The following is a 23359-nucleotide window of genomic DNA, read 5'->3' as shown; positions in this document are numbered from 1 at the left end:
CTGGCGTGAGGGCGCGGTGGGCTGGGAGTCCACGCAGGGGGCACAGCGGGGCCTGCGTCCGGTCCGGCGGGGGGGCGCGGAGCGGCGCTGTTTGCGCGGGAGCCTTAGACCCCAGGGGGGAGCCACGAGGGCCCCAGGATGCCTGCTGGGCGCGGCGCGGGGGACACACAGAGCGCGCCCCCCGGGGCCTGGAGAGGGAAGCCGGGAGGACCCGAGAGAGACAGGGGCACACACGGGGAACCCCGGGGACGCGCGTGCGGAGCGCTGTCCGAGAGACGGAGGTGCAAAGCCCTTCGCCGACCGGCCCAAGGCAGAGCCGGGCGCGGGTGGCGGCGGCCCGGGGTGCCCCGGATGGGCCGGGCCTGGGTCCTGAGGGCGCGGGCGTGGCGGCTGCGGGCCCCTGGGGCGGCCCGGAGGAGGGCGGCGGCGGAGGGCCTCGCCCCAGGACCCAGGGCCCCGCGTCGGCCGGCTGTGCGCTGTCAGCACAAGGGCAAAGCCACACGGCGTGTTTTCAGCACAGTTCTGTTTTCCAGTGCAAATCTGCATTTCTGCTCCTCGGATTTCCCCGAACGCCCCCCGCCCCCACCTCCCTGGAGATCTCCTGAAAGCGGGAAGCAGATCAGGCGTGAGCGCGAGACGGAGAGGGCGGCAGGGGGGGCAGAGTCTCATCAGGCGGCGCAGGAGGGCTTGGGGGGCGGATGGAAGATGCGAGTGGGGTGACCCGGCGGGACCCCCCGGGAAGGGAGCCGCGGGCGCCGCCGACCCCTAGAGCAACCAGACCGCCCGGAGGGTCTGACTCGGGCGGCCGGCTGCCGGCGGCGGGAGGGTCTGCGCACCTGACGGAGAGCAGGGGGCGCAGGTGCCCGCGTGTCTGCCCCAGCGGCCGCGGCCCCACCCAAGCACCGTGCCTGCGGTGGGGGGCTCACCCCGAGGGCCTGGCCTGCCGTCCCGGGGCTGCCATGGGGACGCGGGGCGGTGCCTTCCCACAAGCAGGTCCCTAGCCTACTAGAGACGCGGGCGCATCCTTCTCGAGGGCCCTTAACCCTTCCCTGGTGGAAACAGCAACTCACACACACCCATTAATTCAATATCTCAACAGCCCCAAGTTTACAATGTGAAGGTAAACTTCAAAACTATGTTCAAGTATTTCAGTAAAACTGCAAAATTATAAAATTCAAACTCTTGTGCATTTTTCTCCCGCAGAAGCTACTGGGTTTTGTCTTCCAACAAGAGGATGTGGGGTCCAGAACGCAACGAACCCAGGGGAGCACCCCGCACGGCAGGTGACAAGGAGAGCTCCTTGCAGCCGGCTTGGGGGCAGCTCCTTCGCACCAGGGGACACCTCCTCGCCAACTGGGCTGCCGATGGCCCGGTGAGGTTAACCGCTCCGAGAGGAACTGCCTAGCTCCCCCTGGAAGGTCGGGCGCAGGTAAGAGACAGGCAAAAGGGCGCTGTGGAAGCCAGGAAGAAGTCTGTGCCAAGAAAGAAAACCGTAGTCCACTCTGTGTTCTGCTGTGAATGCGTGCGCCCGTGCTGGGTGGGGGGACAATTCCACTAGGCCCTCATTGTCCAGAGTAGAAGGTGGAAACAGAATTTATAAACTTAAAAAACCAAGAAACAACAGTATAAATTGCTATTTAAAAATATGAAGTTAAGTCCTAGCAGAAATAATGGAAGAATCAAGAGCTCACTCTAACCCAGTGGAGCAGGAGTTGGGGGTCAGGTGTAGGTGGGCAGGGGATGCTGTTGGTAATGGCCCCTTTGCACACGACCTGACATTTGATGTCGAGTGTGTGCATGATCTGATCTGAGTTGGCAGCAGACAGGCCCTGGCAGCTGGTGGCTGGGCGCTGGCTTCCAGTTCCTCCTTCCCACACCTGGGCAGCATGTCACTAGCATGGCGGGCAGCCCTGGAACCTTCTTCCTAATTGTGCTGCCCTGGCTGCTACCATGATGAATGAATGACTGGTATCTTCCAACTGCTCAGATTCCCGGGCGCACGGGAAGTGTTGTCCATCATTTATCCAAAGATCCCTGGTGCTTTGTCAGCAAGATGCAGCAGAGGAGTAAATTAAATTTGTTGCCAATCAGACCCAAGAGAAGGGAAAGAATGCCATGGATGCAGTCGGTGGTTTTTAGCTTAGAGGGGTCTGGATGAATGAGCGCAAACCTCACTGTCAAAGGGAAGCTGCAGAGGTGCTGAGTTAGTTGCCTCCGTGCCACCTGCTGGTGCCACAGCCAGGATGCCCAGTGCCAACCACTTTCTCTGTAGGACAAACCCTTGAAACCATCAGCTCTCTGCCTCTTCCACATTCCTGCTCCGATAGGCTGCACTATAGGCTTACCAATAATCATTGTTGATGCTGGAGCATATCATCGTGATTATCTAACTTACCAAATGGTATTTAAAAGACAAAACATGAATCTGAATAAAAAGTGAGTCCTTGTTTCTATGAAGTCTAAGCTCAATACAATTAATAAAGGAACATTGACCTTCTTTAAAACAGTAGAACATGAGACTGTCAGTGAACTTCGCATTTGGTATTCAGGAAAGATAGAACTGCAATCAGTAACTGCTGAGGGGACCCCACAGGCCAATTGCTGAAGCAATTGGCCAGATAACCAGGTTGGAGTGTAGCTGGTGAGTCAGAGGGCAAGTGCACAATATGAGCACTAAGATTCTGAAGTTTTCTTTGCTTATCTTGAGAGAAGCAATTGAATCAGCTGGCCCTTGCTGTCTTTGTTCATTGATCAAACAATTATTTTCACAAAAACTCTCCTGAATGGAAAATATTTCGTTGCAATAAAAAAAATAAAAAATTCCTAAGCTGAAATGTATTCTCAGTGGGCTACACACTATTTAAAAAATGGAGGGTAACCAAGAATGTGCCTGTCTTCCCAAGAAACATTCTTTGCTTACCTGACTTCTAAAGAATGTTTTCCTAAGTTACTACTTGTAGTAAAAGAATAGGAGAAAAATAACAAAGAGAACTGTGTAATTAGAGGTGTGAAACCCCACTATAATGGAGTTGACATAAAGGCTTCTGAGTCCTTATTTGATAATTTAACAGGAATCAGTTGTTATAAACCTTAATTGGATTAAGACAAAGGTCTGTAAGGAGTAAACTGAGGAGAGTACTGCAACTGTCCTTCTTTGCAAAATATTTTATCTGCACTCTAATTCTATGTCATTACACACTGTACTGTTAACGATATTTTTAATTGCCTTTTTAACTATATGCCAGGTAATGCTTTTAGTGTTTTACATTCATCTTACTGAATCCTTGCAAAAAGAATTCTTGCAAAGACCCGGTAAGGTAGACAATATTACCACCCTCATTTTACAGAGAATATGAGTACAGGGTGCATAAGTAACATGATCAGATGATAAATGTTGTAAGGGTGGATTTAGGATTAAAATATGAGAATCATCCTGATTACCCTCCCTGTATTTTGGGACATGAAACAAGTTTAAAATGCACAGTCAATTCCCAGACAAGCAAAAGTAAAATGTGCAGTCAAGATCCCTTCCTCAAAATCTTTTAAACACAGCTATAAATTTTGAGTATACAGCTTTCCTGAAGCTATTCTGACTTGATCCCCCTCTTTCTTCCCGGAAAAGTCTTCCATAAGCTGGGGAGGTATATGCAGTCTATGTACCAGGGAAATATAGAAACATATTTTGAAATACATTCATTCAATTGTTTATTCTCTTTACATTTATCTATCTGTCCATGTGTCTGCTATCTATCGTCTATCTATCTATCATCTATCATCTATATCTATCTATGTATCTATCTATCTATATCATTATCATCTAGTATCTGTGTTCATCTCTATCTCTTACCTCTTCCTATCTCTATCTCTATCTTCTATCATCTATTATCTCATCTAACTATCTATTTATCTATCTGTCTGTCTACATTTTTCTCTATTTGTGTTGGCCTCAGTGTTAGAGTGATGGACAAGAGAAATTTGTCTTTACTCTTGTGGAACTTAAATTCTAATAAGAAAATATATATTGAACACAACTATACAAATAGAATTCTGCATATGGTTACAACTTATGGTTGTATGTATCTATGAGGAAATTTTGAGGTGTAGAAAGTAGATACAACATTGTTTGGGAAGAGAAGTTGTCAGAACAAGGCTTCTCTGTTCTGTATCTACTATGATTTACTAGTTATGTCAGTCTACCTTTCCATCTATGAATAAATAGAATAAAAAGCTGGATAAGAATACAAACAAAAACAACAAAGCTGATCAGAGGTTTTGGGAGCTACCAAATCAGCTAGCTCTAGAAGTGCAGAAGTCCTCGCAAGAAGGGTCACATAATGAAGTGAGCCTGGCGGTCCATGCCACTTTTCCTTCAAGACATTTTTGGGTTCCATGTGGTGTGGGGCTAAGATCAGGAAAGACAAGTAGAACTCCCAACAATCTCCATGGGCTGGAGACAAACACTGAAGTTGGGGCTCAGTTTTAGCTTTATATATTGTTCCCTATATGTTGTTATGTGCACACATATTTATAATAGTTAAATCCTCCTAGTGTATGGTCCCTTTTTTCATGTGGAAGGGAGACTATTTGTTTCTAGTGATGCTATTGGGCAAAAGTCCTTTATTCTGATATTAGCAAAGACAATCTGGATTTCTCGTGCCTAAAGTTGTCATGGTTTCTTTTCTCTTACTTTTGTTTTCTTTTTGTCTTAGTATTTAAAGCACATCTCTGATAGGCAGAATATAATTGGTCCTTACTTTATAACTTGGTCTCACAAACTCTGCCTTTATTGAAGTGTTTAGTCCATTTACGTTTAATGTAATTTTGATATGGTTGCATTTAGGTCTGACATTTTACTATTTATGCTTTATTTGTCTCATTTGTCCCTCTTTTCCAAATATTTTTAGTTTTGTCAAAAATTTTTTAATCTTGGTAGTGGTCATGAAAATATAGCTCTTAGATTTTTTTTTTTAAATAATTATTTTTTATTGAAGGGTAGTTGACGCACAGTATTACATTACATTAGTTTCAAGTGTACAACACAGTGGTAGAACATTTATATACATAATTCTAGGTTCCAGCTATCACCCTACCAAGCTGTTACAATATCTTGACTATATTCCTTATGCTATACATTATATCCCGGTTACTTATTTATTTTACCATTGGAAGTCTGTCCTTTTTTTTTTTTTTTTTTTGTGAAGGCATCTCTCATATTTATTGATCAAATGGTTGTTAACGACAATAAAATTCTGTATAGGGGAGTCAATGCTCAATGTACAATCATTAATCCACCCCAAGCCTAATTTTCATCAGTCTCCAATCTTCTGAGGCATAACAAACAAGTTCTTACTTGTAGAACAAATTCTTACATAATGAATAAGTTACATAGTGAACAGTACAAGGGCAGTCATCACAGAAACTTTCGGTTTTGCTCATGCATTATGAACTCTAAACAGTCAGTTCAAATATGAATACTCATTTGGTTTTTATACTTGATTTATATGTGGATACCACATTTCTCTCTTTATTATTATTATTTTTAATAAAATGCTGAAGTGGTAGGTAGATACAAGATAAAGGTAGAAAACATAGTTTAGTGTTGTAAGAGAGCAAATGTAGATGATCAGGTGTGTGCCTGTAGACTATGTATTAATCCAAGCTAGACCAGGGCAATAAAACATCCACGTATGCAGAAGATTTCTCTCAGAACAGGGGGGGTGAGGTTTTAAGCCTCACCTCTGTTGATCCCCAATTTCCCACCTGATGGCCCCCCTGAGACTGTGCCTGTCTTAGGTTGTTCCTCCCTTGAGGAATCTTACCCGTCTCTGGCTAACCAGTCATCTTCCGGGGCCTTACAGGGAAATGTGAAGTTGGTAAGTGAGAGGGAAGCCTTATTGTTTGAAAAGGTTAGCTTTTTACTTCTTTGCATATTTATGCCCTGTGGCTTCTATGCCCAGCATTTGTCTTGAGGTATCTTTACCACTTGGAAGAATTATGATACTCGGTAAATTTGATATGAGGCACGAATTCTATTTAAGGGTTGTAATTAGGAAGGAAGAAGAAAAGCTATAGAAGTAGCAGGCGGAAGAAAACATGGGAAGATTGATTATTTCTTTGACATATCTTGTAGAGTAACTTCAGCATATATAGGTTTTAAGCTACTACTTAAATTGTGCACACACATTAACATAATAGGAGTATAGTTACATAACCAAAGCATATCTGTAATTACCAGCCATCTCCAGTGAAACCAAGAAAATCAGTTAGGCACCTTAGGCATTTGTGAAAACTTATCTATGATATGGTGGATATTGTCCAACTGAACTTGAACAGTCTGAGAGAAATCAGACAAATTAAAACAACCCATTCCTGGGGACTGTTCACATGCCATATGTTCTCTTAACAGTAAATAGTCTGTAGTTGTAAGACTTTGGAGCGCTACAATTTGCACTTCTCCAAATTCTTGGTTGAGTTCCAACAGTATAGATCCAGTCAAATTTGTTGTTTTACTGTATGCACAGGCCAGCTTAGATATCTCCTTCTTCATTCCCATGGCAAGTCCAGGAACTGGTGGGATGAGTGCATGTACAGCTGTAGCAATGCGTGGATCTTTGTTGGGGTTTTTTGATGATCATCTTCTGGCATGAGTCTTCCAGAGAGTGCAGATGTTGGAAGTTCTTTTTCATATCGTATCTTAGTTCATTTTCGGGGTAGCCCAATTAGGCTTTGATCTTCTGTATAAACACAAACAGACCCTTTGCCTACACTTTTATATGCCCTTTATACCCTTGTGTAGAACTCGTTGGAGGTTACCACACAGGAACTGCCCTTTTTTTTTTTTTTTGCTTTGTTTTTGGTATCCCTAATCTACACTTACATGACGAATATTATGTTTACTAGGCTCTCCCCTATACCAGGTCTCCCCTATAAACCCCTTTACAGTCACTGTCCATCAGCATAGCAAAATGTTGTAGAATCACTACTTGCCTTCTCTGTGTTGTACAGCCCTCCCTTTTCTCCTACCCCCCCATGCATGTTAATCTTAATACCCCCCTACTTCTCCCCCCCTTATCCCTCCCTACCCACCCATCCTCTCCAGTCCCTTTCCCTTTGGTACCTGTTAGTCCATTCTTGAGTTCTGTGATTCTGCTGCTATTTTGTTCCTTCAGTTTTTCCTTTGTTCTTATATTCCACAGATAAGTGAAATCATTTGGTATTTCTCTTTCTCCGCTTGGCTTGTTTCACTGAGCATAATACCCTCCAGCTCCATCCATGTTGCTGCAAATGATTGGATTTGACCTTTTCTTATGGCTGAGTAGTATTCCATTGTGTATATGTACCACATCTTCTTTATCCATTCATCTATTGATGGACATTTAGGTTGCTTCCAATTCTTGGCTATTGTAAATAGTGCTGCAATATACATAGGGGTGCATCTGTCTTTCTCAAACTTGATTGCTGCGTTCTTAGGGTAAATTCCTAGGAGTGGAATTCCTGGGTCAAATGGTAAGTCTGTTTTGAGCATTTTGATGTACCTCCATACTGCTTTCCACAATGGTTGAACTAACTTACATTCCCACCAGCAGTGTAGGAGGGTTCCCCTTTCTCCACAGCCTCGCCAACATTTGTTGTTGTTTGTCTTTTGGATGGCAGCCATCCTTACTGGTGTGAGGTGATACCTCATTGTAGTTTTAATTTGCATTTCTCTGATAATTAGCGATGTGGAGCATCTTTTCATGTGTCTGTTGGCCATCTGTATTTCTTTTTTGGAGAACTGTCTGTTCAGTTCCTCTGCCCATTTTTTAATTGGGTTATTTGTTTTTTGTTTGTTGAGGCGTGTGAGCTCCTTATATATTCTGGACGTCAAGCCTTTATCGGATGTGTCATTTTCAAATATATTCTCCCATACTGTAGGGATCCTTCTTGTTCTATTGATGGTGTCTTTTGCTGTACAGAAGCTTTTCAGCTTAATATAGTCCCACTTACTCATTTTTGCTGTTGTTTTCCTTGCCCGGGGAGATATGTTCAAGAAGAGGTCACTCATGTTTATGTCTAAGAGGTTTTTGCCTATGTTTTCTTCCAAGAGTTTAATGGTTTCATGGCTTACATTCAGGTCTTTGATCCATTTTGAGTTTACTTTTGTATATGGGGTTAGACAATGGTCCAGTTTCATTCTCCTACATGTAGCTGTCCAGTTTTGCCAGCACCACCTGTTGAAGAGACTGTCATTTCGCCATTGTATGTCCATGGCTCCTTTATCAAATATTAATTGACCATATATGTCTGGGTTAATGTCTGGATTCTCTAGTCTGTTCCATTGGTCTGTGGCTCTGCTCTTGTGCCAGTACCAAATTGTCTTGATTACTATGGCTTTATAGTAGAGCTTGAAGTTGGGGAGTGAGATCCCCCCTACTTTATTCTTCTTTCTCAGGATTGCTTTGGCTATTCGGGGTCTTTGGTGTTTCCATATGAATTTTTGAATTATTTGTTCCAGTTCATTGAAGAATGTTGCTGGTAGTTTCATAGGGATAGCATCAAATCTGTATATTGCTTTGGGCAGGATGGCCATTTTATTGATATTAATTCTTCCTAGCCACGAGCATGGGATGAGTTTCCATCTGTTAATGTCCCCTTTAATTTCTCTTAAGAGTGACTTGTAGTTTTCAGAGTATAAGTCTTTCACTTCTTTGGTTAGGTTTATTCCTAGGTATTTTATTTTTTTGATGCAATTGTGAGTGGAGTTGTTTTCCTGATTTCTCTTTCTGTTGGTTCACTGTTAGTATATAGGAAAGCCACAGATTTCTGTGTGTTGATTTTGTATCCTGCAACTTTGCTGTATTCCGATATCAGTTCTAGTAGTTTTGGGGTGGAGTCTTTAGGGTTTTTTATGTACAGTATCATGTCATCTGCAAATAGTGACAGTTTAACTTCTTCTTTACCAATCTGGATTCCTTGTATTTCTTTATTTTGTCTGATTGCCATGGCTAGGACCTCCAGTACTGTGTTAAATAACAGTGGAGAGAGTGGGCATCCCTGTCTAGTTCCCAATCTCAGCGGAAATGCTTTCAGCTTCTCGCTGTTCAATATAATGTTGGCTGTGGGTTTATCATAGATGGCCTTTATTATGTTGAGGTACTTGCCCTCTATTCCCATTTTACTGAGAGTTTTTAACATGAATGGATGTTGAACTTTGTCAAATGCTTTTTCAGCATCTATGGAGATGATCATGTGGTTTTTGTCTTTCTTTTTGTTGATGTGGTGGATGATGTTGATGGACTTTCGAATGTTGTACCATCCTTGCATCCCTGGGATGAATCCCACTTGGTCATGGTGTATGATCCTTTTGATGTATTTTTGAATTCGGTTTGCTAATATTTTGTTGAGTATTTGTGCATCTACGTTCATCAGGGATATTGGTCTGTAGTTTTCTTTTTTGGTGGGGTCTTTGCCTGGTTTTGGTATTAGGGTGATGTTAGCTTCATAGAATGAGTTTGGGAGTATCCCCTCCTCCTCTATTTTTTGGAAAACTTTAAGGAGAATGGGTATTATGTCTTCCCTGTATGTCTGATAAAATTCCGAGGTAAATCCATCTGGCCCGGGGGTTTTGTTCTTTGGTAGTTTTTTGATTACCGCTTCAATTTCGTTGCTGGTAATTGGTCTGTTTAGATTTTCTGTTTCTTCCTGGGTCAGTCTTGGAAGGTTATATTTTTCTAGGAAGTTGTCCATTTCTCCTAGGTTTCCCAGCTTGTTAGCATATAGGTTTTCATAGTATTCTCCAATAATTCTTTGCATTTCCGTGGGGTCTGTCGTGATTTTTCCTTTCTCGTTTCTGATACTGTTGATTTGTGTTGACTCTCTTTTCTTCTTAATAAGTCTGGCTAGAGGCTTATCTATTTTGTTTATTTTCTCGAAGAACCAGCTCTTGGTTTCATTGATTTTTGCTATTGTTTTATTCTTCTCAATTTTATTTATTTCTTCTCTGATCTTTATTATGTCCCTCCTTCTGCTGACCTTAGGCCTCATCTGTTCTTCTTTTTCTAATTTCGATAATTGTGACATTAGACCATTCATTTGGGATTGCTCTTCCTTTTTTAAATATGCTTGGATTGCTGTATACTTTCCTCTTAAGACTGCTTTTGCTGTGTCCCACAGAAGTTGGGGCTTAGTGTTGTTGTTGTCATTTGTTTCCATATATTGCTGGATCTCCATTTTGATTTGGTCATTGGTCCATTGATTATTTAGGAGCGTGTTGTTAAGCCTCCATGTGTTTGTGAGCTTCTTTGTTTTCTTTGTACAGTTTATTTCTAGTTTTATGCCTTTGTGGTCTGAAAAGTTGGTTGGTAGGATTTCAATCTTTTGGAATTTTCTGAGGCTCTTTTTGTGGCCTAGTATGTGGTCTATTCTGGAGAATGTTCCATGTGCACTTGAGAAGAATGTATATCCCGCTGCTTTTGGATGTAGAGTTCTATAGATGTCTATTAGGTCCATCTGCTCTACTGTGTTGTTCAGTGCTTCCGTGTCCTTACTTATTTTCTGCCCAGTGGATCTATCCTTTGGGGTGAGTGGTGTGTTGAAGTCTCCTAGAATGAATGCATTGCAGTCTATATCCCCCTTTAGTTCTGTTAGTATTTGTTTCACATATGCTGGTGCTCCTGTGTTGGGTGCATATATATTTAGAATGGTTATATCCTCTTGTTTGACTGAGCCCTTTATCATTATGTAGTGTCCTTCTTTATCTCTTGTTACTTTCTTTGTTTTGAAGTCTATTTTGTCTGATATTAGTACTGCAACCCCTGCTTTCTTCTCACTGTTGTTTGCTTGAAATATGTTTTTCCATCCCTTGACTTTTAGTCTGTACATGTCTTTGGGTTTGAGGTGAGTTTCTTGTAAGCAGCATATAGATGGGTCTTGCTTTTTTATCCATTCTGTTACTCTGTGTCTTTTGATTGGTGCATTCAACCCATTAACATTTAGGGTGACTATTGAAAGATATGTACTTATTGCCATTGCAGGCTTTAAATTCGTGGTTACCAAAGGTTCAAGGTTAGCCTCTTTAGTATCTTACTGCCTAACTTAGCTCAGTTATTGAGCTTTTATATACACTGTCTGGAGATTCTTTTCTTCTCTCCCTTCTTGTTCCTCCTCCTCGATTCTTCATATGTTGGGTGTTTTGTGCTGTGCTGTTTCTAGGAGCGCTCCCATCTAGAGCAGTCCCTGTAAGATGTTCTGTAGAGGTGGTTTGTGGAAAGCAAATTCCCTCAGCTTTAGTTTGTCTGGGAAATGTTTAATCCCACTGTCATATTTGAATGATAGTCGTGCTGGATACAGTATCCTTGGTTCAAGGCCCTTCTGTTTCATTGTATTAAATATATCATGCCATTCTCTTCTGGCCTGTAGGGTTTCTGTTGAGAAATCTGGCGTTAGCCTGATGGGTTTCCCTTTATAGGTGACCTTTTACTCTCTAGCTGCCTTTAACACTCTTTACTTGTCCTTGATCTTTGCCATTTTAATTATTATGTGTCTTGGTGTTGCCCTTCTTGGATCCTTTCTGTTGGGGGTTCTGTGTATTTCCGTGGTCTGTTCGATTACTTCCTCCCCCAGTGTTGGGAAGTTTTCAGCAATTATTTCTTCTAAGATACTTTCCATCTCTTTTCCTCTCTCTTCTTCTTCTGGGACCCCTATAATACGGATATTTTTCCTTTTGGATTGGTCACACAGTTCTCTTAATATTGTTTCATTCCTGGAGATCCTTTTGTCTCTCTCTAGGTCAGCTTCTATGCGTTCCTGTTCTCTGATTTCAATTCCATCAATGACATCTTGCATCCTATCCATTCTGCTTATAAACCCTTCCAGAGTTTGTTTCATTTCTGCGATCTCCTTTCTGGCATCTCTGATCTCCTTCCGGACTTCATCCCATTTCTCTTGCGTATTTCTCTGCATCTCTGTCAGCATGTTTATGATTCTTATTTTGAATTCTTTTTCAGGGAGACTGGTGAGGTCTGTCTCCTTCTCTGGTGTTGTCTCTGTGATCTTTGTCTGCCTGTAGCTTTGCCTTTTCATGGTTATAGGAATAGTCTGCAGAGCTGGGACGAGTGACGGCTGGAAGGACTTCCTTTCTTGTTGGTTTGTGGCCCTCCTCTCCTGGGAGAACAGCGACCTCTAGTGGCTTGTGCTGCGCAGCTGCGCATAGACAGGGTTTCTGCTTCCTGCCGGGCTGCTATGGAGTTAATCTCCGCTGTTGCTGTGGGCGTGGCCTGGCTCGGGCAGCTACTCCAAAATGGTGGAGTCGCGTTGGAGCAGGAGCGGCTGGGAGGCTATTTATCTCCGTAAGGGGCCTCCCTGCTCCCTGCAGCCCAGGGGTTAGGGTGCCCAGAGATCCCGGATTCCCTACCTCTGGATTAAGTGACCCGCCCTGCCCCTTTAAGACTTCCAAAAAGCACCCGCCAAAACAAAACAACGCCCATCAAAAAGAAAAAAGAAAAAAAAAGTTTTTAATTAAAAAAAAAAAAAAAGTTTTTAATTAAAAAAAAAAAAAAAAGGTGGTCGTTCGTTTTTCTTTATTCTCCGGTGCCAGCCTCAGGCCTCTGCTCACCGGTCTTTCTGCCCTGTTTCCCTAGTATTGGGGTCCCTATCCCTTTAAGACTTCCAAAAAGCGCTCGCCAAAACAAAACAGCAAAAAAGCAAAAAAAAATGGTCGCGCGCTTTTCTTATGCCCTCTGTCGCCCAGCCTCCAGTGCCTGCTCACTGTTCTTGCTGCCCTGTTTTCCTAGTATCGAGCGCCCTGCACTCTGGCCCGGATGGCTGGGGCTGAGTGTTCGGCAGTCCTGGGCTCCGTCTCCCTCCCGCTCTGCCTGCTCTTCTCCCGCCGGGAGCTGGGGGGAGGGTCGCTTGGCTCCCGCCGGGCCGGGGCTTGTATCTTACCCCCTTCGCGAGGCGCTGAGTTCTCTCAGGTGCGGATGTGGTCTGGATATTGTCCTGTGTCCTCTGGTCTTTATTCTAGGAAGGGTTGTCTTTGTTATATTTTCATAGATATATGTTGTTTTGGGAGGAGATTTCCGCTGCTCTACTCACGCCGCCATCTTCCGCCCCTCCTCTCTGATGAAATTTTACCTGGTCCTAATATGTTTTCATGCTTGAAAGTCTTCTTGATCGTCTATTATATACCGGCTCCAACACTCCGCACACCAGGAGGCGCTACCCTCACTCTAGCTCTTAGATTTTTAAGTACTGAAGTTGGGGATCAGCCCTTAAAATGAACACTCTTAGAGTGTTAATAACTGACAGTTCCAACTGCAATGTGAGTTCATCATGTGTTTGCACCTGGGCCACACTTCCTACAGTCAGTTCCCAAACTGATGAGTGTGGCCAGCTCACTCCTGCAGGACAATGCAATTTCTCTGCTGGGTGACTTTTGCTTGAGGACCCCCATTTGGTCCTACCAAAACCTATCAGACCTGCATCACAGTCTGAAACTTCTGCTTAATGTTTTGTCCTTTCCTCTGAATTCTGCACCATGATCTAACAGCTCTCCCAACCTCATATTCCCTTACAGGCATTTTCTCCTGTAAATCCCTCTGATTTGTAATACTATCTGGGTGTTTGCTCCTTGGAAAACTCAAGCTAACATAACATTCCATTTTAACTTCTTATTGGCTTCCTAGCTGTATTTCTTTGCTTTAGTTTTTAGCTATTGCTTTAAAGTTTGCAATGTACATCTTAAATGTAATCCAATCTGCTTAGTTAATATTCAATTACTTCAGGTAAAATGTGAGAAACTTGTATTAAAATGAGAAAATGAAAGTTAAGTTGATACATGAAGAATGGATAAAATGTAACAAAGGGAAAATGAGAGGAAGAATATTTCAGTAAAATATTATATAACCTGTGCAATCACCTGAGATGGAAAAGAATTTGGGACAGAGTGGACAGAAGCAGGGCAGCTGGAGAAGAAGCACAATCATAAAACTAGCAGGTAGAGAACAACCTGAAATATGCCCCAAGCTACATATCATTCCATTTAATCTCCCCAGAGACAGTAAGAGGAAGGAGCTTCTACTGTCTCCATTTTACAGATAAACAAATAGGGGCCTGCCCACATTCTCAAGGCCACACAGTGAGGGTGAGGCCCGGAATCGGAGCTCCAGCCCAGCGTAGTGGTAAGGGGGCTGTTGACCATGGCTTTGGCTTCTAGGGAGCAGGGGCCAGATCAGGAACAATGAGGCAGGGAGTATTAGAGTTGGCTGGGAGAACAGGGATGCTATTTGGAAATGATGGCCATGGGGCTGGACGGGGCAAAGTGGGTGGTGAGGAGTGTGGAGCAAGTGCCAGGACACCCAACCAGAGCACCTGCCGACTTTCAGGCAAAGGGAGATAGGAGAAGTGTGCATGTCTGCATGTGTATGCATGAGTGTGGGTGTGTAGGGGTGTGTATTGCTTTCTCAAAGGGAGATATGACAACAATAGAAAGAAGTTGCACTGATAATGGGTTCCCAAGTAGCCCTCACACATTTTGTCATTGTCCTTAAAACTGAGCACAGAGGCTAGAAGAGGACAGCGCCTCGGGAACAAAACCGGGAACATGTGTTTGCACGTTCTCTCGCATGAGCTTCCCAAACCTCCAGCACAGGGTGACTGTGTGCAGCCTGGGTGTAAGAGAGAAAGACCGATGTGAAGACACACAGAGGCAGAGGCAGGCAGAGGCAGGAGGCACTGCACGGACCGCATGACATGCCACCTCCCCCAGCATCGCCCCCTTCCCTCCACTGGCTGTGGCCACTACTGCAGCCCCTTTGCTAGAAAAGTCACTGTGCACCTGGGCTGGAATCCCAGTGGCTGTCCAGAGAGGGCTCTTCAACTGGAGCTCAGGGTCTATTCCAGGTGAGGAGGAGCTGAGCACACATTCCTGAGATGTGACTTTCTAGAGTCCCTCAGGCTGTCCCCTCATCCAGTGCTTAACACACTCACACCTCATATGGGGCAAATATATGTGCACACCTTTACACACGCACACACCAATGCACACCCCCCCACATGCATGTGCACACACACACACAGGCAGGCACACACCCACATGCAAGCACCTGTTTCATGTGCATGTTCTGCTTCTCCTTGTGTTTTTTCCACAGAATGCGCCCCATTTCTGTGGTGTTGATGGGATGTACTCCGGAGCCCACCCTTCCCTCCAGATGGCAGTCCAGCCATGGCAGGAGCCCCAGGCCACCCTGTGTCTCCCATGCCAAACTGCCTGCATCCCGGGAACCTGCTGCTCAGAACCTTTCAGTGAGCGGGCGGGATGCTGGCCCAGAGCCCCTGGAGCCCGTTCTCTGTCCTGGAGGTATAAGGCCCCTGGCCCCCGGGCAGACACCCAACCCCAAAGGAGGTGCCATAGCACTGACGGCAGAAACCAGAAAACGGCCACAGTCCACATCCTTCTTGAGGCACTGGGATAGTCTGCAATTCTAGAACAGGCTGGGAGTTCAGGAGGGCAGACGGAACACTTAAATCTCGGTGTTTTAAAGTTGTATTTTCTACCTCCTGGAAAAGAAGGAAATGCAGACTGTGTGTCCAGTACGCAGAGCTGCTGAGGGAGCCGCCCACCCCTGTCCGCCTGGCTGATTCCTGGGAGCCAAATGCTCAATAATTCAGGAGGAGCAAGAATCAGCATATCTTACAGCATATTTGATGCAGCCACAGCCTGCAGACTGTTTCATTCCTGTTACGCCTCTGTGGCCAGCAAAAACCCAGCAACATGGAGAGCCAGGCCTGTGGCGCAGCCAGCGCGGTCCCTCTGTTTCTGCTCCTCCAGGGGCAGCCACGGCCCTCACCCCTCTTCGTCCTCACTTTATCTTCTATTGTTCTTGCCATATCATCTTACCTGGGGTCAAGTGACTCTCCCCCACGCAGGAGTGAGGGCTCAGCTTCATTTCCAGGCCCCTTCTGATCTCCGGGCTAATTGGCTCAGGTATAAACCAAGCCAGCAGGGCCACGACTTTGAAGTGGCAGGGCTGTGCCGTGCCTGGAACATCCTGGTCTATGTGTCACATGCCCACCGGCCGGCCTGCTGCTAAGGCCACTAATGAAAATGCCAGTGGTCGCTGTGCATTACAGGCTCACATCCATGCTGGCACTTCACTGCAAGCTTGCCGTTAACTTTGCAGGCCGCGCCTAGAGTGCAATCCGACCTGTTTTTAGTAAGGGGAGGGTGTGTGCCAGACCGTGCAAGTGGCATGGGGACACCAGCTGTTCCTCTTCTACATAGTGTGCCACCCACGCTTTGATCAACAATGCTGTTTCACTTGAAAGAGGGCTCATTTTGTAAAGGTGGAGGGTGGGCCCCCAACCCGCGCCTGTGGCCTGCTGTCTGCATACACAATTACAGAAAGGTCAGCCCAGCACAGTGGACACTTGCTGTTTCATCTGATGCCACTTTTTCTTGGGCTCTTTAAAGGGCACACCCAGCCTGCATCTGGTCACCGGTGAGGCCTTCAGAGGGAACAAAAGCAAGGAAATGCAGCTGACACTGACTTTGCTCAGACCTTCTTCATTTTCCATATCCAACCCACCATGTGAAAACAACATACAGAATGGCATCCTTTCCCAGGGCGCCCGGCAGCCAGAAGGTGCCACAGAACCTTGCCTGTGCTCCGGAACCTGTGGCCCCCGATCCCTTCTTCTCCTCTTTCAGGCTCTGGCGCGTGCAGACTCCCCACACTCAGCTCCAGGCTCAACAAGCAGTTTCCAAAGCCACGTCTTCATCAACGTTTTGAGGAATGAAACACACGTTCATGTAATCGTGTGGTGAGCACAGAATACAGTGCACACTTCAATGTTATTTGAGCAGTGAAATGTGGGACTTCCAGGAACATTTGCACTAGAGGCCTGCAAACCCCCAGGTCCTGGGGATATAAACGTGCACACGTTTGTGGGCCTGTTGGCCACTTGGGTGGCTGAACCAAGCACCACAGGCTGGGTTGCTTAGACAATTGACATTTGTTCTGCTGCCCTGTGGGTGGAAGTCCAAGATCCAGGTATTCATCAAGCTTGTCTCCCCTGATGACTCTCCTCTTGGCTGTCACCCTGCTCATCCCCACACGGTGGTCCTCTGAGAATCTGTACCTGGTCTTCCCATGCAGACAGCAGTCACTTGGATCAGGGCCACCCCCCATGGGCCCTTCCACCTGTCGCCCCTGTGAAGACCCCATCTCAGATGCCACCACACTCTGAGGTGCTGGGCATTAGGACTTCAGTATGTGAATTTTGAGGGACACAGTCAGTCCCCGGCAGTAGTGAAGTCTGACAAGCCCTTAGCCAGAAGTTATGCCCTGAGCTGTGATTTGGCTCTTGCTGTGTCCTAATAGAAGCAGGACTTGCACATCAGGAGGACCAGAGACCTGGGGTGACGAGGGCCCCTGGAGGCTGAAGCCTTGGCCCGTGTGAAGAGGACCAGCATGTGTCTGGGTCCCTGAGAGGCTGGGGGTTAAATTCTGCTGCTTGCCAAGCAAAGTGGGGGGTTCTGAATCAGAGGTGGCTCCTTTCCTTCAGCACACCTGCCATGTCTCTGGCCAGACTTCTCAGGGGGAAAGGCTATAAAAATAAAAGTGACCCATTTCCCTGAAGTCTTCGTGACACTTCAGATGGTCAGGTTTTCCCTTGCTTTGGTGCAAGCATGTTCTCCGGCAGCTCGTGGCATGTCCTCTGCTGGACCCCAGCGTCCCTGGAGTGGGGCTCCCTCCACTGCCGGCATCACTGCTTCCCAGAGTGCCCACGTCAGAACTGCTGACATTGGTGCCAGCAACAGCTGATGCATAGAAAACTGGGCCTGTTACTCGGTAGTACCTCAGGCCCCTCGGAGATCGAAGGAGGTCATGGGGGCAGAGCAACGGCACCAGCCTGTCACCATGCTTTCTCTCCACCCGCAGTTCTAGCGGACACAGGATGCAGGGTCACGCATCTGCATGCCTCGTTATAGTGTCCTGTCTAAACTCACTTCACTCTTCGGTCGTGGCGGGCGATGGGCCTCCCCTGGTTGCTGGGCCACTTTCCCTTCTCAAGCCTGTCCCCAGGGAGCCGTCGCCACGTGATGCAAGTCAGCGCACACCTGGCCTTTCCTGTCTACTTGCAACTTCCTTTCGCAGTGGAGTATGGCAGCCAGGGAGAAAGGACGCTGGCAGGGAGGCAGCGGCGAGCAGCACAAGGCTAGGTCAGGAACTGGCAGTGGAGACAGAGGCACAAGGAAAATGAGATGAGGCGCGTCACTGGGGGCAAGAGTTCTGGGCCCTTAGTGGCAGCCTTCTGAGCCAGGAGGAAATGGAAGCTGGGGAAACTTACCTTACTTTGTTTCACTTCATTATGAGCAAAAATAACACATAAGGCAGTCCCCATGGGAATGTTGCACATGGGATGTCCTAACTCAGAATCTCACTGGGTGGTAGTGTCAGTGGTGTATGGAAAATAAAACACATGCACACACATTTAATGAACAACTGTAGTTCCATCATGAGTTACTTAAGGTGAGTTACTTACATTAATGAGGGAGACAAGTGGACGGACGAAGGCGTATGTGGGAATGTCACACGTTGACCGATGCCAGGATGCAAGCCACTGCGTGGCTGAGTTCAGTGGTACTTTGGAACACTGGAAGACTGTTTCTCAGTTTTTCTGCCATTCCCAACATTATGGCTGTGGAAAGGCCACATCTCAGCATCAGCTGCATTGTTAACATTTCTCCGTCACTGTCTTGGGTCAAGATGATCAGCAAAGTGAAAGCTCCAGTCCTGATTGGAGGCATTTGTGGTTCCTTTGGTGTGTGTGCCCCACCGCAGCGGGTCTCAGCTATCACGCAACATCACTGAGTGTGCTTCAGATGTGCTGGGGCCCCCGGTGCAGCATGTCAACACATGGGTAAGAGGCACAAATAACCTCAAAGGTCTGGATAATGGTGATGTGTCATAAAAGAACCAGGAAATGGTGGGTTTGGAGTGTTTATCAACATTTATCAATATTTAGAGTATGAGTTCCTGAGCAATGCATTATCTTGAATAAAAAACAAAACAAAACAAAACAAAGCAAAACAAAAACTACTACTGAAATAAAAAATTAAACTCATTGGATGATGATAGAATTAGACACAGCTGAAGGATAGATAATTGGAAGATGGTTCTGAAGAAATTATACAGAGTGCAGCCAAAAGAAAAAGTGATAGAAAACATATGAGAAACATAAAAGATGATATGAAAGTTAAATAATCAGGTTGAAGATATCCAATCCAACCTCTAAGAGTTAAAAACACAGAAAATGGGACAGAACAATATTTGAAGAAAATGATAGCATTTTCCAGTTGATAAAATTTTACTCTCAGATTCTGGTTCATAACAACTTCCAAACAGGATAAATAAAAAGGAATTCTAACCTAGACATGTTCTAGTAAAGCTGCAGAATCCTGAAGATAATTACCAGGTTAAGAAAAAAATCCAAAGGCAAAAAATAGAAAACAATTAATCCAAAAGCTGGCTGCTTGAACAGAACAATTAAATTGATAAAACTTTAGACTGAGCAAGGAAAATGAGAGAAGACACAAATTAACAAAATATGAAATTAAATAGGAGACATCACTACTGACCTTGCAGAATTTAAAAGTTTTTTAAGAGAATATTATGAACAATTTATGCCAACATTTTAGAGAATGTATAAACATTGCTAGAATGGCACAAATAACTAAAATTGATTCAATAAGAAATAGGCAATATTGAACAGACCTGGAAATAAAATTAACAATTAAAATACAATCTCTGCCTCAATTAAAAAAAAAAGTCCAAGTAACCTTACTGGGCAGTTTCATAAAATATTGAAAGAAGAAATAAAGTGAATTCTACTCTGACACTTTCAGGAAACAGAGGCTAGAATATTTCCAAACTCATCTGATTAGGTCAGTTTTTGCCATAAAGTCAGACAAATATACTACAAGAAAAGAAAACTTGGACCAATATCCCGAATGTCTACAGATTCAAAAGTTTTAACATACTATTATCAAATTTAATCCAAAAACATGGAAAATGGATAATACACCATGTCCAAATGGGAATGATCCCTGGAATACGTGGTTGGTCTAAATCCAAAATTCATCTAAAGTGTTCTCAACAACAACAAAAAAGATAACTTTGTGAACTGAAGGATATATTCGTTAGTTGGACTCTGCTAATTACACAAGATATGCATGTATCGAAATGCCACATTGTGCAACTTAAATATATGCAATTTTAATTTGTTAATAATATATTAATAAAGCTGAATTTTAAAAATATTAAAAGTATCCTAAATCAAATAATATAACGTACCTTATTAATAAAGGACAAAAATGACATTACATCTTCATAGATGCAGAAAAAGTATTTCATAAAACCCAACACCATTTATTATTAAAACTGTCAGCAAACTAGGTATGGAGGAAACCTAAACCTGATAAGAGACATCTCTGTAAAACCTACAGTTAACATCCTTCATAATTGTGAACAACTGAAGGCTTTCCCACCAAGATAAGGAAAAAACAAACATGTCTGCTGCCGCCACTTTCATTTAACATTGTGCTGGTGATCCTAGTCATTACAATTAAGTAATAAAAATAAATTAAAGGCATAGAATTGGAAAGGAAGAAATTCATGTGCCTTTATTCACAGATAATATGATCTTGTATGAAGGCAATGCTAATAAATCTACAAATAGTGCATACAACTTAGAAAAATAAATGGGTTTAGAGATGTTGCATTATAAAAGATCAATAAGTAAAAATCATTTGTGTATTTCTATGTACTAACACCAAACATTCCAAAAAGGAAATAAAGGAAACAATTCCACTCACAGAGTAAAATGCATAGAAATAAATTATAAGACATCAATAATATAAAGTTCCGAACCTGTATATTAAAAAGTAAAACACATTGCTGAGTGAAATTAAAGAAGCTTTACATAAATGGAGAGACATCCAATTTTCATGGATTGAAAGTCAATTTTTTGTTAAGATGGCAATTCTCCTTAACATGATCTGCAGAATCAATGCAATTTCTATAGAAATCTCAGCAGGATTCTCCTGTTGAAATTGCCAAACTGACCCTAACATTTATATGGAAATGTAAGGGACTTAATATATCCAAAATAACTTTGAAAAAGAAACAGAAAGTTGGAGACTCTCTCATGTCAGAAACTGCCAGATGTCAAAATTTATTATAAAGCCATATAATCAGGACAGTGTGATTGATGAGAGACCAGCCATGAAACCAACTACAGAACTTCTACAGGGAACAGTTTTGTGGCCTTGGAGGAGGCAAATAATTCTTAGATACAATACCCAAAGCATGATCCACAAATGAGAATTGGTCTTCAAAAAATAGAGAACTTCTATTCTTCAGACTATAACACAAAGTATGTGAGGAGACAAGCCACAGAGTGGGAGAAAATATTTCCAGATTGTATATCCTAAAAGTGCTTGAACAAAGATATAAAAAGGACTCATAACTGAATAATAAGATGAACAAGCCAATTAAAATGTAGGAGAAGGAGAAGTTTCATCTGAGTTCTGTGCGTGGCCAATGAACAATTTCGGTGGCTCTTCGTCACTGTGCCTGTGACCCACAGAGTGGTCCTCACTTAGAGTTCACGTGACACTGTGTATTTGGGGTACGTGTGTATGTATGGTTGACTTCAAATCTCTGTGTGATGGTTGACTTTAAGTGCCAAATGGGCCATAGGGTTCCCGGGTGTTGCTGGATGAGGTTGGCATTTGAATGAGTGGACTCAGTGAGGCAGCTTGACCCCCCTCGGCAGGGGCGGGCCTCCTCCAGTCTGGGGAAGGCTTGAGGAACAAGGCTGAATAAGAGAATTTGCTCTCACTCTCTCTCTGCCTGACTGTCCCAGAGCTGGGGCATTGGGTCTTCTCCTGCCTCGGGAAGTGGACACAGGTTGTAACTTATGCCATTGTTCCCCCGGTTCTCAGGGCCTCAGACTCAGGGCTGACTTGACCTGTGGCCCTCACCCCCGGTCTCTGTCTGGCCTTCACAGTTGTGTGAGCCTATTCCTTATCATGAGTCTGCCGGTCTGTCTACCTATCATCCATCATCCATCCATCCATTCTATTGGTTCTCTGAGGGACTCTGATTAATAAACTCTGATATGCCATCTACTCCTTGAGGGAACATTCAGGAAGGAAACTGGGATGTGGACCTTGAGTATAGATGTGACAGCCGTCATGGGGCTGTATGGCCCTGGGACAGTCACTCATTCCTTCGGGAGTCCGCAGCAAGTAAACACACACACACACACACACACACACCTGTGATCCATGGAAAGATTTTGCATGATCTTCCCAGCTCTGAGCTTTGACATAAGCAGGAAGAGAAGAAGGCAGAAGTGCTGGACCCCCATCACCCCATGTGTGTTTCCACCCGTAGCCCCCTAACAAGTGAAGATGGGAACTATTTGAGTGAATTCCTCAAACCACAGTGGGTGATTTCTGTGCACAAAATGAGGGGCTAGGGAAGGGTGGTAATGTTGCCCCTTATGTAACTCGAGAGAAGCTAAAAATGCTTATTTACGTGTTCAAATCTGCTTTGGGGTTCATTTTTGGTTTTAAGACCATGGGCCCGAAGTACTCTCCGGAGCACATCCCTGGGTGCCCCCACCTACTGCCAGGGCCCCTGCTCATCATTTCCTTTCCCATTATTCTGAGGAACTGGCGGGGCAGTTTGGGGACTAGAATCAGCACTTGCTTCTGAAGCCAAGTGGAGAGGAAGAGAAGGGTCCTCTCATCTGTGCATTCGAGATGCAGCAGGAGCTTTGTCTGCCAGCAAGAGGCTTGGTCCTTGAAACCATCAGGGAGGGCGGCCTCCCTTCCTCCGGCATGGCCTTCCAGTGCAGAGGCACAGGCCTTCTTGGTGCTGGCAGGTCTCTGGCACTGTGGAGTGGCACTGCACGTGGGGGACAGTGAAGCAGGACTATCCTAGGGACCCTTGGTGGCTTCCCTATGCAGTGGCTGAAGGGGGTGCTTGTCATCAGCCCGAGCAGCCCATTCACCAGGGACACCAGTTCCACGCAGCTGTGGAGCCCCTGCTGCCCTATGTGACTCGGCCTACTGTCTATGCCAAGCTACATGAAACTGTGTCCTTCTGCCTGGGCTCCTCCCCAGTAGGAGTCTCCGTGGAGCCCAGGACAGGGCCTCAGTGTCACTGTGCAAGGTGATGCTCTGGTCTGACCAGGTGGGACTTCCTGTAACCCCGGCTCCTGAGCTGAACCCCATGGCCCGTCTGCACCAGACGCCCCCAGCTGTGTCCATGCATCAGCTGTGACCAGCTCTGCAGGGCCCAGGGCCCCC

At 44.8% G+C, this 23359-nt stretch overlaps 1 long non-coding RNA gene across 1 annotated transcript; it reads left to right on the top strand.

Annotated features, from left to right (window-relative positions):
* The first annotated feature begins 1029 nt into the window (after positions 1 to 1029).
* Positions 1030 to 15318, top strand: LOC118929624 (uncharacterized). Its single transcript, XR_005031675.2, has 3 exons — positions 1030 to 1120; positions 1204 to 1429; positions 15126 to 15318. It is a non-coding gene; the product is annotated as an uncharacterized LOC118929624 (long non-coding RNA).
* Positions 15319 to 23359: the final 8041 nt, after the last annotated feature.

This window comes from Manis pentadactyla, chromosome 2 (assembly GCF_030020395.1).
Source record: "Manis pentadactyla isolate mManPen7 chromosome 2, mManPen7.hap1, whole genome shotgun sequence".
In the NCBI taxonomy this organism is placed as follows: Eukaryota; Metazoa; Chordata; class Mammalia; order Pholidota; family Manidae; genus Manis; species Manis pentadactyla.
The sequence above is the reverse complement of the archived record's forward strand: the minus strand, read 5'-3'. Positions and strand labels throughout refer to the sequence as shown.